This window comes from Callospermophilus lateralis, chromosome 17 (assembly GCF_048772815.1).
Source record: "Callospermophilus lateralis isolate mCalLat2 chromosome 17, mCalLat2.hap1, whole genome shotgun sequence".
NCBI lineage: Eukaryota > Metazoa > Chordata > Mammalia > Rodentia > Sciuridae > Callospermophilus > Callospermophilus lateralis.
In genome coordinates this window covers 64,069,518-64,082,774 of record NC_135321.1, presented here as the reverse complement: position 1 = coordinate 64,082,774, position 13,257 = coordinate 64,069,518, and positions in this window count along the sequence as shown.

Sequence of the window (13,257 nt, the reverse complement as noted above, 5' to 3'; positions counted from 1 at the left end):
TGCTGCTTGACTAACTCTGGAGAGAGGAAGGGTGGGCGTGGACTCCAGCTGAGGGTCTGAGCACCACATCCACTTCTCGGCTTGGGTGGGGCTGCAGAATCTGCAGCCAAGGCCACCCGTGACTTCTCTGTTGTGACTTGCTTCCCTTTTCTGTGGGGCTGTGTTTGTCCTCCTCCCTTGGCCTCTGAGAGGCCACCCTGTCCTCATTTTCCTTCATTCTCTCTCCCATCTCCTCCATGCGCAGTAGATGCAGGGATCCTCGATGTGCTGGCCTGGACCTCTGCTTCCATGCGTTTCTTGCAGGTTCCCATCATGCAGAGCCTGGGACTTGATTTCAACCTCTTCCTTCAGCCAGGAACCTGCCTCAGCCTCCCTTTCTAGGCTCTGTCTCAGGGCCCTCCGAAGGCAGCTGGCAAGTCTTGCTTTTGCTTCCCTATTCCGGCGTCCTCCAGGTTTGTGCCCTCTGCCATCCTGTTATCAGGGTGCACTGATCTTCTGCTAGCCTGGAGATGCCCAGGGAAATAGAATGTGAGCCACACACATCATGTAAGATTTTCTAGTGGCCATATCTAAAAAGTAGAAAGACTCAGGTACATTGAACTTGAATCCTTCCATATCATGTTTTATTCCACCCAGTGTATTCCCAGTCATGTCATTTAAACATACCCAGTGTTGCTCCTTTTAAGGCACTTGTCACCGACGGCCTGGGCTTCAGATAGGAGCCTCTTTGCAGGCTGCTTACTTTACCTGAGATTTGCTTTTCTATTTTATTTTTTCCTAAATCTAATTAATTCCTATGCAGTCTTCAAACTTCCTCTCTGGGCAGGTTCTGCGGTGGTGGGGTCTTGCACAGTCTTTGCCTTGGCCAGCTGTGCTAGTCAGCCCTGGCCTGTCTTCCCCTGTTCTGCACAGCTCTGTTGGTAAAGAGGCTTCACCTGGTGACCTTTCCAGCTGGGAGGCACCAGCAGGTAGGGGAAGACAGGAGAGAGGCACTGGCCTTGGTGGTTCTGGGGCTCCCTCCCTGCCCTGGTCTAGCCTCTGTTCTGACCCACTGGGGTCCTGGCACACTATCCTCTGTGTCTCTAGCATGTGGCTCCCCCAAGCTGAGGCCACACTTGGGCTCCTCTGGCCCTGCAGGCCTGCGTGGTGATGGTTCCTATGGTTGCTGGTTCTGGCCGCCTCCTGTTCACCGGGCCCCCTCCTCCCCGGCTCTTCAGTGCATACCTCGGCACAGAACTCTGCTTTCGTTGGGAGTTCGAGCAGAACATGAGGCCTGTGCCCATTTCCCTCCCCAAATCCCACAGCTCAGGAACTGCTCCTTTATTACACTCGGGTACTTAATTATCCTTCTGGGCTTATTGCTTTTTGCTTCCCTGGACTGTAAACTCCCTGTGTTAGTTGCTTTTTCACTGCTGTGACTAAAAGACCTGACAAGTACAATTAGAGGAGGAAGAGTTTATTTGGGGGCTCACGGTTTCAGAGGTCTCAGTCCATACACAGCAGGCTCCATTCCTTGGAGCTTGTGGTGAGGCTGAACATCATGATGGAAGAGTGTGGTGGAGGGAAGGGGCTCCAGATGTGATACCAGGAAACAGAAAGAGAGGGCCTTCCCCCACCACGCAATGGTATGTATACCCCAAGGGCACGCCCCCAATGACCACCTCCTCCAGCCACAGACTGCCCAGTTAATCCCGATTAGGGGACTAATTCACTGATTAGGTTAAGGCTCTCATAAGCCAATCATTTCACCTCCAAACCTTCTTGCCTTGTCTCACATGTGAGCTTTGGGGGGACACTCCACATCTAAATCATATAGTGCCTGAGGCCAGAATGGGTCACACCATCTGGTGGCTCATGAAACCCAGCCCTGAGCTGGGCAGCAGGAGGAGCCCAGTGAGAATCCTACCATGGCATTCATGCACAAGGACAGAGATTGACATAGTGGCTTAACTCACAGACACCTGTGATGTTACATGAAATGTCTGTGCCATGGTTTGGGTGTTAAAGTGTCTTTCCACTGGTAAATGCTTGATTCTCACAGGTGCTATTAGGAGGTGGGGTGTTGGGATTCGCTCTGGAAATACATGCCCTTAAGTCCTGAGCAAGAGATACTGAACAATTATTGTGCCCTGCAATGACTTGGGCTTTACCTCTGCTCGGAATCATTTAAAGTTCACCAAGAGCTAATTTCAAAATATAAATTTTTATTATATTCCTCATTGTTAGTAACTCTATTATAAAGTCAAAAATTAAATCGTACATTAGTAAGAATTAAGTTTCTATTCACCATAGTCCCTCTTCAACTCATTAATGTTGGACTTAACATAGCTAGTAGATGACTTTCGTCAAAATTCATAACCAACTAAACATAGTAAATCTTTTCTTACTATTTAAATACTTGTACTATTGTCTATAACTTAAAACTAATGATATTATGACTTACACCATCCTTTTTGGAGCTTGAGGTGAGGCTGAACGTCATGATGGAAGAGTGTGGTGGAGGGACCCCATATGCACACACAAAATCTTACAAAATATTTAAAATGTTTTTCTTAATTGTAATACTGAGAGTCTTACTGCTGCTGAGCATGATTTAGTAAGTTAAATCAAATTTCAAAAGATAGAATTTAAACCAGTCATCGTGGAAAGGTTGAAAACCCTGACATAGGAAGGTACATTTCTCAGCTACAGAGTTTATAACCATGCAGCTTCACGAGCTTGTCGGGTAAGTTAAAATTATGAAGAGACTTCTATGGACCCATCTCTCAGGTCCACTTTTAATGTACTTTACAGTGTGGACTCGAAAGTCCACCTGTGTAACTAGATTAATTATACTAACTATAATGGTCAGCTACCTATGTTAATCCCATGACACATGTTGGCTGTCTAAGAGTATCTTTTCAGAAAAAGATAGCATATAGAAACCTAAACCAATCATGGTGATCCTTAGAGATTAAGACTGTATTTACATATTTGGACAATTGTCAAATTAGAAAGATCATTGAAATAGATTTTTCCTATACAGGCCAGTTGTTTACATAAAATATTTACCAATGTATTGTTGCCTTAATCATTCTACAATAGAAACTGACGCATTCCCTAAATGGATGGATTGTATAAATACCTTGCCAGTACAGCATAAGGTGTCTAGAAATAGTGGGTATATTTTAGACTGGTCTCCTAGGATTGACAAAAACCAATTATGCAAGGGTGCTGCCATGACCCCTGAAGGAGGTGTTAGTAACATCTTGACCTTCAGTGAAGGTGGCATCCAGAAAGATGTTTGGTGTTTGATTGTAGCCTCAGAAGTTTTACATTTTACTGACAAGGCTTTACCTGACTTTGTAGGCAGAAATTGTAAGGAAGGTTCTTGTTAAGGCCTGCGAGCCTGTGTTCAATCTCCTTATGTTTTAATTACTGGAGATGTGAAAGTCAAAAGAAAAGATGATAAATATCTTGTAGCCTGTAATAAATGTAATTTAACCAATTGTATCACCACATATAATAGAGGGAAAGGAACACTGATACTTCACCAGACCTCTTTTGCCTTATTGCCAGCAAATATCTCAGAGCCATGGTATGCTGATGCTGGTTTTCAAATCTTATAACAAATACATGCCCAGCTGACCAGCCCTAAACGAGCTCTTAGACTGTAAAACTTGGAGTGGCTGCCTTAGTTTCATTTATTGCTTCCATGGTCACAGCTTTGGTGGCCATACCTCAAAATATTCAGCGTGCAGATTTTCTTAATAATTTGGCTCAGAACACTTCCAAAGCTCTTTGTAATCAGATAAATACTGATGAAAGGATTGAAACTAAGCTGAATGCCTTAGAAGCTACTGTCATAAATATTGGTAATGGGCTTTCAGCTTTAAGGTTCAAGGAAAGGCTCAAATGTCGTGCTGATTATAAATATGTGTGTGTTAGTGCTGCCAAATACAGGTTAAAAGGTTAAAAACCTTTAGGTATTAGGTATTTGGCAGAACAGTACTAACAGCTTGGATCTTTTGGAGTCACATCATCATATTCAAGATAGACAAAAAAGTAAGATTGGTTTTTAGGATCCTACATCTTTAGCTGATCAAATACTTCGAGAGTTAAGTGGTTTTAATCCTGGAAACATACTAAAACATTCTGCATGGTATATTATTGGACTGTTCTCTTTGCTCTTAATCCTCTCTTGTAACCTAGGATGTCGTGCCTTCAGAACAAGAATTAGGGAACTCCAGATAGTGACTCATCACCTACTTTTTTCAAAGAAAGAAAGGGGTATATGTCCAGAGCCACTCTGGAAATACATGTCCTTAAGTCCTGAGCAAGAGATACTGAACAATTATTGCGCTCCACAATAACCTGGGCTTTACTTCTGCTGGGATCGTGAGGCGTGGCTCTAGGAGAAGGCATCACCCACTGGGGTTAAGTTACACTCACCTGTCCCTTTGTAATCCTACCCCTTCCCTTTTTCGGATAGAATGTTCTAAGAAACAGCGTCCCCCAATAAAAGCCAACTCCAGAACATGCGCTCCCTCTCTCTCATCAGCCTCTCGTGACTTTCTCTTGCCCCACTTGTGGGAGCCTGAGGCCGGGAGCCGGGGAAGCCGTCCTGAAGCTTATAAAAAGGTATTCCGTGTCTGTGTGATCTTTTCATGTCACCCCAGATTCATATTTACATGAGTGACTTTGGTTCAGTTGCTCACACTGGCTGGGGGCAGCAGTGGGGCCTCCGGGGAGGTCTTGAGGTCATTGGAGGTGTACCCTTGAAAGTACTGTGGGACCTTGGTCCCTTTCTCTCTCTCTCTCCTCGCTTGCTGGGCGTGAGGTAAGTGGTTTCACTCTGCCACGTTGTCCTCTGTTTGGGCTCAAAGCATTAAGGCCAACTGAGCATGGACTGGAATCTCTAAAACTGTGAACCCAAACACGCCTTTTCTCTTTATAAGTTAATAATCTCACATTTTGTTACAGTGATGGACAGCTAACAGGATCTATGAGAAAAACATTAGGAAGTGATTCCCCAAGTTTGTTTTAAAAAACACTGGCTTTGGGGATTTGACCAGGACCCTCCTGCATGCCGAGCACACATTCCACCACCCCTCTACACCCTGGCCTGCAAGACCAAATTTTAATACAAGGAGACATTTTCTAAGCAGTGTTCCTTCCTTATTTGATCTGAAAATAACCTCCTCGTGAGTACTATTTTCTGAAAATAGAAACTCATGTCAAGATGCTACATTTTGTGTGTGTGTGTGTGTGTGTGATGTAGCCTGAGGTCTTTTTGCTCCACAAAAGAGCCATAAACTCAAATGGCAAAGGTCATGCCATTTTAACTCCTATCTGCATGAATAAGAAACTATTCATACCTGCAGATTGCCACAGTGGCTTCTTAGATACACGCAACTTTCCATTTAAAACTGATTGCTCAGAGTAACACAAATTGAAAAATAAAATTAAAGAGAAGAAGAAGGTCCCAAATTTAGATTCCCAATCCATCCCCTCTTAATTTTTATTTATTAGAAATTATTTGATTTTTTTCACAAACAACTTTAGCATTAGACTTAAAGAATCCTAGAATTGCCACTTCCTAGCCACGTGGCCTTGGGCACATTACTCAATTACATGAGTTTCAGCTTCCACATCTATGAAATGGGGATTGTAACACCCTCCCTGTGTAGGTGAGGATGTGGGTCTTTGGTCTCTGGCCAGTACTCAGGATGAAATTAGCCAACTTTGGCAGACCTTAGATTGGGAACTAATGACCATCAGATTCTGAAGCTCCTTCCTTCAGAGGTTCTCCAGCAGCTTGGAGGATACCCTGGCATCTGAATCTGTACCATCTGCTTGTGTAGCTGATCCCATCGTTCATCTGCTGCATGGTAGGAAATGCTTCCATGGATCCTATGTCTTTGGGGGTAAGTTCATCACAACCTGTCTTGTCCTCCCAGGGTCTGCTCATCAGGTGTGCTACCTAACAGGGTTGTGATCGGCAAACTCAACTTTTCCTGTCTTCCAAGACCAGCATCTTGACAGCCACTGCTCTCTTGTCTAAACAAGGATGGTTAGAATCTGATCTCAGGTCTCCAAGTCACTGTAGCCTCCAGTCAGGACTCAAAGCTCTGCGGAGTGAATCCATTGGCCATTTTCATTGCGAGCTGCTCCCCTTTGTAAGAAGCAAGGCCTGGTTCCCCGGACCCGGGGGGTGGGGGTGGGGGTGCTACTCCTGGTCATTTAAATCTGACTGATCTCTGATAACTGGATCAAGATCCACATTCTTCACCACTAGAATAAAAGATAGCTCAAGTAGTCAGGTGGTGGTAGAGCACCAATTTAGGGATGCAGAAAAGGGTGACCCACGTGCCACAGGTAAGAAGATGTTCCTTCCTCCCTTCCTCGCTCCCTCCCCTCCTCCCTCCCTCCTTCCCCCCTCCGTTTCTTCCTTCCTTCCTTCTTTCCTCCCACTTTCTCGATGCTGGGGTGGAATCCAAGGCTCTCCATGTGCTCATCACATGCTCTTCCACTGAGCCACACCCTCAAGCCCCTCTACCCAGAATGCAGGCCTTCTCTGGATTACGAACCCCAGAACTGGAGGGAGGAACATGGTTTCAGGGTGCTACATAGTTTCTAGTGGGATCTCTCACGTCCATTTGCCACACAGCCAAGTCACCAAATGCAGGCCATCTGGCTATTCGTCTGACCCTAGGTGCCACCAGGGGAATCTTGAATTTTCGCTGAACTCACCCTTCTTTATGCTGGTCAGGAGCTGTCTAGACACCCAGGTGTTCCTGGAGGGAAGTGTGCAATTGCCCCAGGACGGCTGGAAAACACCTGGACACTCATCGCTACAAAGCTGTCCTCCCATAGATCATTTCTGGCCACTGTGTCCCTCCCTATCCCTATCCCTTGGGAAAAAACTTCCTGTGTGGATCTCAAAGGATCCCCAAGGAGGTCCTTTCCCAAATTTGCACCAAGGCTTCACACAGATGGCCTCTGACTGAGTGACATTTCAGGGATGGGAAATTTGATATGGCACCTTGTTCAAAATATTCCAAAATTTGGATTCATTGTATTGTTTTTAAAAAGTAGATTTCACTGTCTTTTCAGCTTTTGTTTGAAAAATATTGGGCTATGAAGGTGCTGACTGAGAGAAGTTCTTCCTCTAAGTTCTTTAACAGGATGTAGAAAAAGGAGACCTGTGATTAGAAGCTGCAATGGCTGGTCATCTGCATACTGAAAATGATTGGCACACACGCTGTTCTGATGGGACTGGACCTAGGAGTGCCTTGAGCCACAGAGGGAGCTGAGCAGGACAGCTCCTGCTGAAGTTGGAGCAGCTCTCTGGGATTCTTCTCCTTCCCTGATCCCCACCCCGTGCCCACCAGTGCTGGGATTGAACCCAGTGCCTCATGCATGCTGGGTTAGTGCCTAACACTGAACTACTCCCCCAGCCCTAGCTCTGGGCTTCTTAGTGACCAGTGCCTTGAGATGTCTGAGTGCTGTTCTCACTTTGTAGGTAAGTGGGCACTTTAAAGCATGGAGCAAAACAGCCTTGTTGGTTGGGATCCTCTAATCCATGCTGTGGGTCCCCACCTATGGCACTGGGACTCAGCTCCCCACCTGGCTTTGGCACTATCCTCTTGTGATCCCCAGTGGCAGCCTGTTCGCAAGGGACTATGCTTATTCACAGCATGGCCTTGCACTCTCTGTTACCGGGACCCCAGGCCACAAATCCTGCTGGGTGCTGCTGAATTGGATTCAGCCTTCTGCCTACATTGGAAATAAGTAAATGATATAAAAAGTAAAAATGAATTTAAAGACAGTTTGGCACCCAAACTGGGAAGGTAGCTAACCTACCTCTGTTCATCTTACTGGAATGTTACAATTTTTAGGAATAAAATTCAGGAAACATACATTTGTAGATGTAGCCAGGCCCTGTGAACTAGAGAATTTGTTTCAATTCTGATTTCATTGGTGCCCACCCAGGACCCCTGCAGGGGTAGTTTTCAGTTTCCATTCTCAGCCTGAGGATGCTGGGGTGGGAAAGTGCAGGCTATCAGGAAACTAGAAAGCAAAGAACAACTTGGGACTTTTACTAAAGGGGCTCTGTTATGTCTTGATTGTGAAACATGCTCATCATGTAGAGCCCAGGACATCACAACTGGGAAGGATCCACCAGCAGAAAGGACCTCACCAGACTGGCCTGTGCCAAGTGTCCTGCAGTGGAGTTGGACTCAGAGCTCACAAATTCAGGGTAAATCCAATTCCTAGGTTATTTCCAGCTCTCTGCTTAGCCACCCGCAGCGATAGCCTTGTCTTCATGCTGGCAAGAGAAAGGGGCCAAGAGACCTTGAATTTCATGCATGTTCAGTGGCTTCCAAAGAAGAAGAGAATTGAGAAGAAACCCTCCCAGAAACCACCCAGAGGGTCACTTTCTGTCTTATTGACTAGAATTAGCAAAACCAGTCAGACCCACTCTTGGAACTGGGTGTGGTACGGGAGAGCCAGGCTGCTCAGAGGTGTGCAGTGGGCAGGAGGGAGGGGATCCCCTGAGCACATCCAGAATCTGTGAGGAAGGGCAGAGGCAGCGGGAAGATCCCTGCCCTCAAGCTAACAGAATTGGTGCCTTTGATTTCTATCTTGTCCTCACCACCTCTCATGAACCACACTGGAACGACTGGGCAAGACAAAGCCTGCGTTGACCGAGGATCTGAACTCAACATGAGCGAGGCTGCTCTGCACCCCCTTACATCTGCAGACATTGCAAGTTGGAATTGGAGCAGCGATGACCAGCTGAATGGATCTGTGTGGGGTGTGGCCCAGGCACTTTTGTTCTACACACAGCACTAGCAAGGGACTTTCCCTAGCAAGGACTTTCACTTTGATGTTCTCATCATTTGTTGTAGGCATTGCCCTTTAATTTCTGAGACATCAGACAAAGCATCATCACTTATTAGGATCTTTTCTCTGACCTGTAGGAATGGCTAAACTTGGTTTGCCAAGAGGTTTATTTGAGAGCAGCAATGTGGGCTTTGGCAATTTGTTTCGCCTCTCAAAAGTTTCAAATTGTCATGTGAAGGCAAATGTTACGGTATCCTATTCCATCGGTGAAACTGAACACAAAGAGAAGTTTTGAGTTCTTCAATAATTGCATCTTCAATAATCCCCAAAGTTGCAAATACGCTAGTCTTATCTGCTGCTGTGATGAGTAATAGTTTTATTGTGGCCAATTAGACCCCCGACATTTCCAGAAAAACAGGACACTTTTATTTGGCTCCCAATGATTTTTTTAATATAGAATAAGGGTTTTTGCATGTGAATTCTGGAACCATCCTACTTAATTACCCTATGTTTTAAGGTTTTGTCTGAAATACTGGGAGTTGGTAGGTTTTCTTGAGATAGTTGAGAAAGTGCCCCCTATGATCAGGAGAGGGCAGCAAAGAGTCCCCTGAGTCGGCTCTGTGGGCTGAGTGCTCTGTCAGTAATCCATCAAGAAAGTAACAGCCAGAGGAAAATGCCTTGAGAGGGACAGCCACATACACAGAGTGTATTGCAAACAGTCGGGGATGGTGGTGCTGGACCCCAGAGGAGGCAATAGCATCATCAGCGGCTTATATTTCCAGAAGAGAAGCAAGGATGAGCAAAACAAAAGCTGGTGGATTGCAATGAGTTAAGATCAGCACTCCCAGGGCAGATGCTCCCAATATTTTTTTCCAGCCATTATATTTATCTAAAACACTATAAAACAAAACAAAACAAAAAACCAGCATGAACCCCACTTATGTGTAACTACAATGCACTAAAAATAAAATTTAAAAAGCATCTAAGGCATTTCTTGGCGGGTAGAAAAAGGGAATTACAGAGGTTTGTTGCAAAGGATTCTCTTGCTGGGTAGAAGGTGGGAAAGTTATTACTCAAGTGGAGATGTTGAAATTACTTGTTAATATAAAATATGAGTTCTTCAGAACTTAATGAAGAGACTTAATGAAGAGAAACACTTCAGTAAAAGGGGACCCTATCTGCGCGGTGTCCTGTCATTTGCACACACCATCAAGCATTTTGTGAGCACTGTCCAGTTTTCAAGGGACCAGGGGTCATCTGGAACTTGATACTCATTAATGCCAGAAGCCATTATGTGCCACATTAGATATTATAAAATCAGTAAGTTCAAAGTTTTGGAAAATAGGGAAAATCGAATAATTTCTAAACCCAGAGTACCTCTAATCCATTTCACTTTTATTTCTTGCTAGTTTTTGTCCAAGTGCATAAAAATTCTAACATAATTGCAATCATAATAACAAAATGTGCATTTGTGTATAGTTGTGTAATCATTTTAAAGCTGATTAATGATTGCCACAATTTTCAGTGACTGGGTATTATAGTTTGGATATGAGATAGCCCCTGTAAAGTTCATGTGGCATCCCAGGGATGTTCAGAGTTAAATGATTGGATTATGAGGATTGTGACCTAGCTCGTGGATTAATCCACTTAATGTTCTACTGAGTGGTAACTGTAGGTAGGTAGGGTGTGGTTGGTTGGAGGAGGGAGTCACTGGGGGTGTTCCCTGGGAGGGTTTATCTTCTCCTTGCTTCCTGCTGCCCTGAGCTCAATAGCTTTGCTCTTCTATGCACTCCTCCATGATTGTCTGCTTCACCTTGGGCCCAGAGCAATGGAGTTGGCCAGCCATGGACTGAGACCACTGAAACCAGGAGCCTCAAGTTATGCTTTTCCTCCTCTTCAGTTGTTCTTGTTGGGTATTTTGGTCAGTGACAAAAAGTTGATCAACAATCAGGGTCATGTTCCTCTTGGTGGATGTGTGATTTAGTTTGTCATTATCCAAATTGTAACTTTTTTTTGCAATTATGAATAATTCTGCAACAAATTTCTGTGATTCTATCTTTTTAAAAAACATTTATTGTAGTTGTAGTTGGACACAATAACTTTATTTCATTTATTTTTTTTATGTGGTTCTGAGGATCCAACCTAGGGCCTTGCACGTTTGAGGTGAGGTCTCTATTGCTGAGCCATAATCCCAGCCCCTGTGATTATATCTTTTCCTTCATTTGAACTATTTTCTTAAATGAAGTCTCACAAAGGTGTGATTGAGGCTGCTTAACCTGTAGCAGTAATATAAAAATCAGTTGCTTGCTTTTGTCTTTGAGAATGGATTTACACTGATTGTGTTACTGGATAATATTTAATTGGATTTCATTTTTATGACTAGAAAACACATTGAATTGGATAGTAACACACATTAGACAAGAAATGAGCAGGTTTTAAATGAGACATTCTTCATTTTTGTACAGGTGTTTTTTCATACATGCCTTTTCTTCCATATCTCATGCATATGTGACTACGGGAGCTTAAGAGGATCAAGAAGTATTCCTAAAGAACTCATGAACAGCATATCTGGCAAAGCCTCTTCACACAGCAAATTTCCATGGCTGTGTCAGTTTTTTGAATACCAGTAGCAATTTCATGTGTGTATTAGGTCCTGTGTGATAAAAAGGACACCATGAGTAAGTCAGTCTAAGTCTGCGTGTGGTGACAGGCATCAGAAGTGAATGGCAGAACTGTGGAATCCTTTCTTGGTTCTATTCATCTCTATTCAAATGAGGTGAGATTTTTGTACAGTTCTGAGTAATGGTGCATGATGGCAGCTATCTAAAAGCTAAGATCCTAACAGGCTTTTTTTTTTTTTTTTTCTGGGTAAGGAGTCAAACAGAAACAGATGTGACCCTCAAAGCAGACAGGGAGTGCTCTAGGGTTATTGCCATTAGTCAAAGTCCCTCTTACAAGAGCAATTGCAAAAGAGCTCATGGCTAAACCTTTTGAATTAGTAAATACAGAGAGTTTGTAAAAATAGAATAAATAAAAGTAAATAGCAACAGACCAAACCTTAATATTAACGACGACTTGCTCTGGAAAATGAAGAAATATATTCTCCATCACTGCACTCAGTCTCACCTCACTTTTATTAGCAACAGTTACTGAATCTTTGTGATTCTCATTACATGGAGGTCTTTTGCTGCCCATGGTGGATATTTTGAAGAACTAGGTCCCAAAGGACTGACTTTTCTATCTCTCCCCTCCTCACCACACAGGAAGAAGCTGCATTGGGAATGAGGAGACCCGGATGTGAAATCTTACTTAATTTGTCATATATTTACACTATAATCGTTGGTTTCTTGGAATAAGACATTTTTAAACATTATTTTTCTGACTGTTCTCTTAAAGCTGTTCTTGAAATAAAGTAATATTTATCTAATGCACTCGACTTTCAATGTGTGGCTTTCAAAGGTCAAAAATCCTCCCTTCTTCCCAGCTGGGCCCTGCATACTGCATGTCCTCTTTTCTGAGTCCTGTTAGCTCTAGATAAAGAAGCAGGCCAAGCTTGAACCAGGGGAGTCCCTTTGTGGCCACAGTGGATTGGCCTGAACCTGGATCCCTGGCTCTTAAGGGAGGCCAGTTAGAAGATCTGCTGAGAATCTGGCTGTGATCATCTGGATCACGGATTTCCGAGTGTCTATACCTCTTTCCTCAAGGTGAGCAGAGCACATTGCTGCCCCTTGATGTTGGGCTCTGCCACATGACTTGGCTTACTCAGATGAAATGACAGCAGGTAAGTCCCAATCACAAGCTCACATTTGTTTTCATGACTCAAACTGGCTCTTGCGCTCTGGTTTGCTACTGTCCTCTCATACTGAACTTCCAGTATGGTGGGAAGTTGCCCCTTGTAGCCATTGGAGCATGACCTGAGCTGACTCAAAACAACCTTCAGTCTGAAATCTTGAGCCTGAAGTCCAGAGTGGCCTCTCTGAGTGATAGCTGGGTTGAGCATGAGAACATGCCACTTTTGCTGTCTGCCTTTGTATTTTTTAGAGTGTTTTGTTATGCAGCATTGTCAAGCATTTGCTGACTCATACACTAGTAATAATTTTATTCTAGTCTTAGAGAATTCATTTGGGCTTACTTGGGGTGGCCATCCTGGGCTCCTACAAGCTAGTGGACAGGTAGCTAGAATTGTAGGGAAACTCTTGCCCATTTCTCCATGGGGGTATGTTCCTTGTTTCTTGGGGACTGAATTTTAAGTGGTGTAGAAAGAGGGGACTGCTTCTTTAGTCAAATCTGTGGTGTATTTTTTTCCCAATGTCTTCTGACATTACATTTTTGCAGACTAGAATTTTGAAATATAAGGAAGACCAATATCTTGAGCCAATTATGTTGATGAATTTAGTGACAGAATGATAAATTCAAATTGTCATTCTC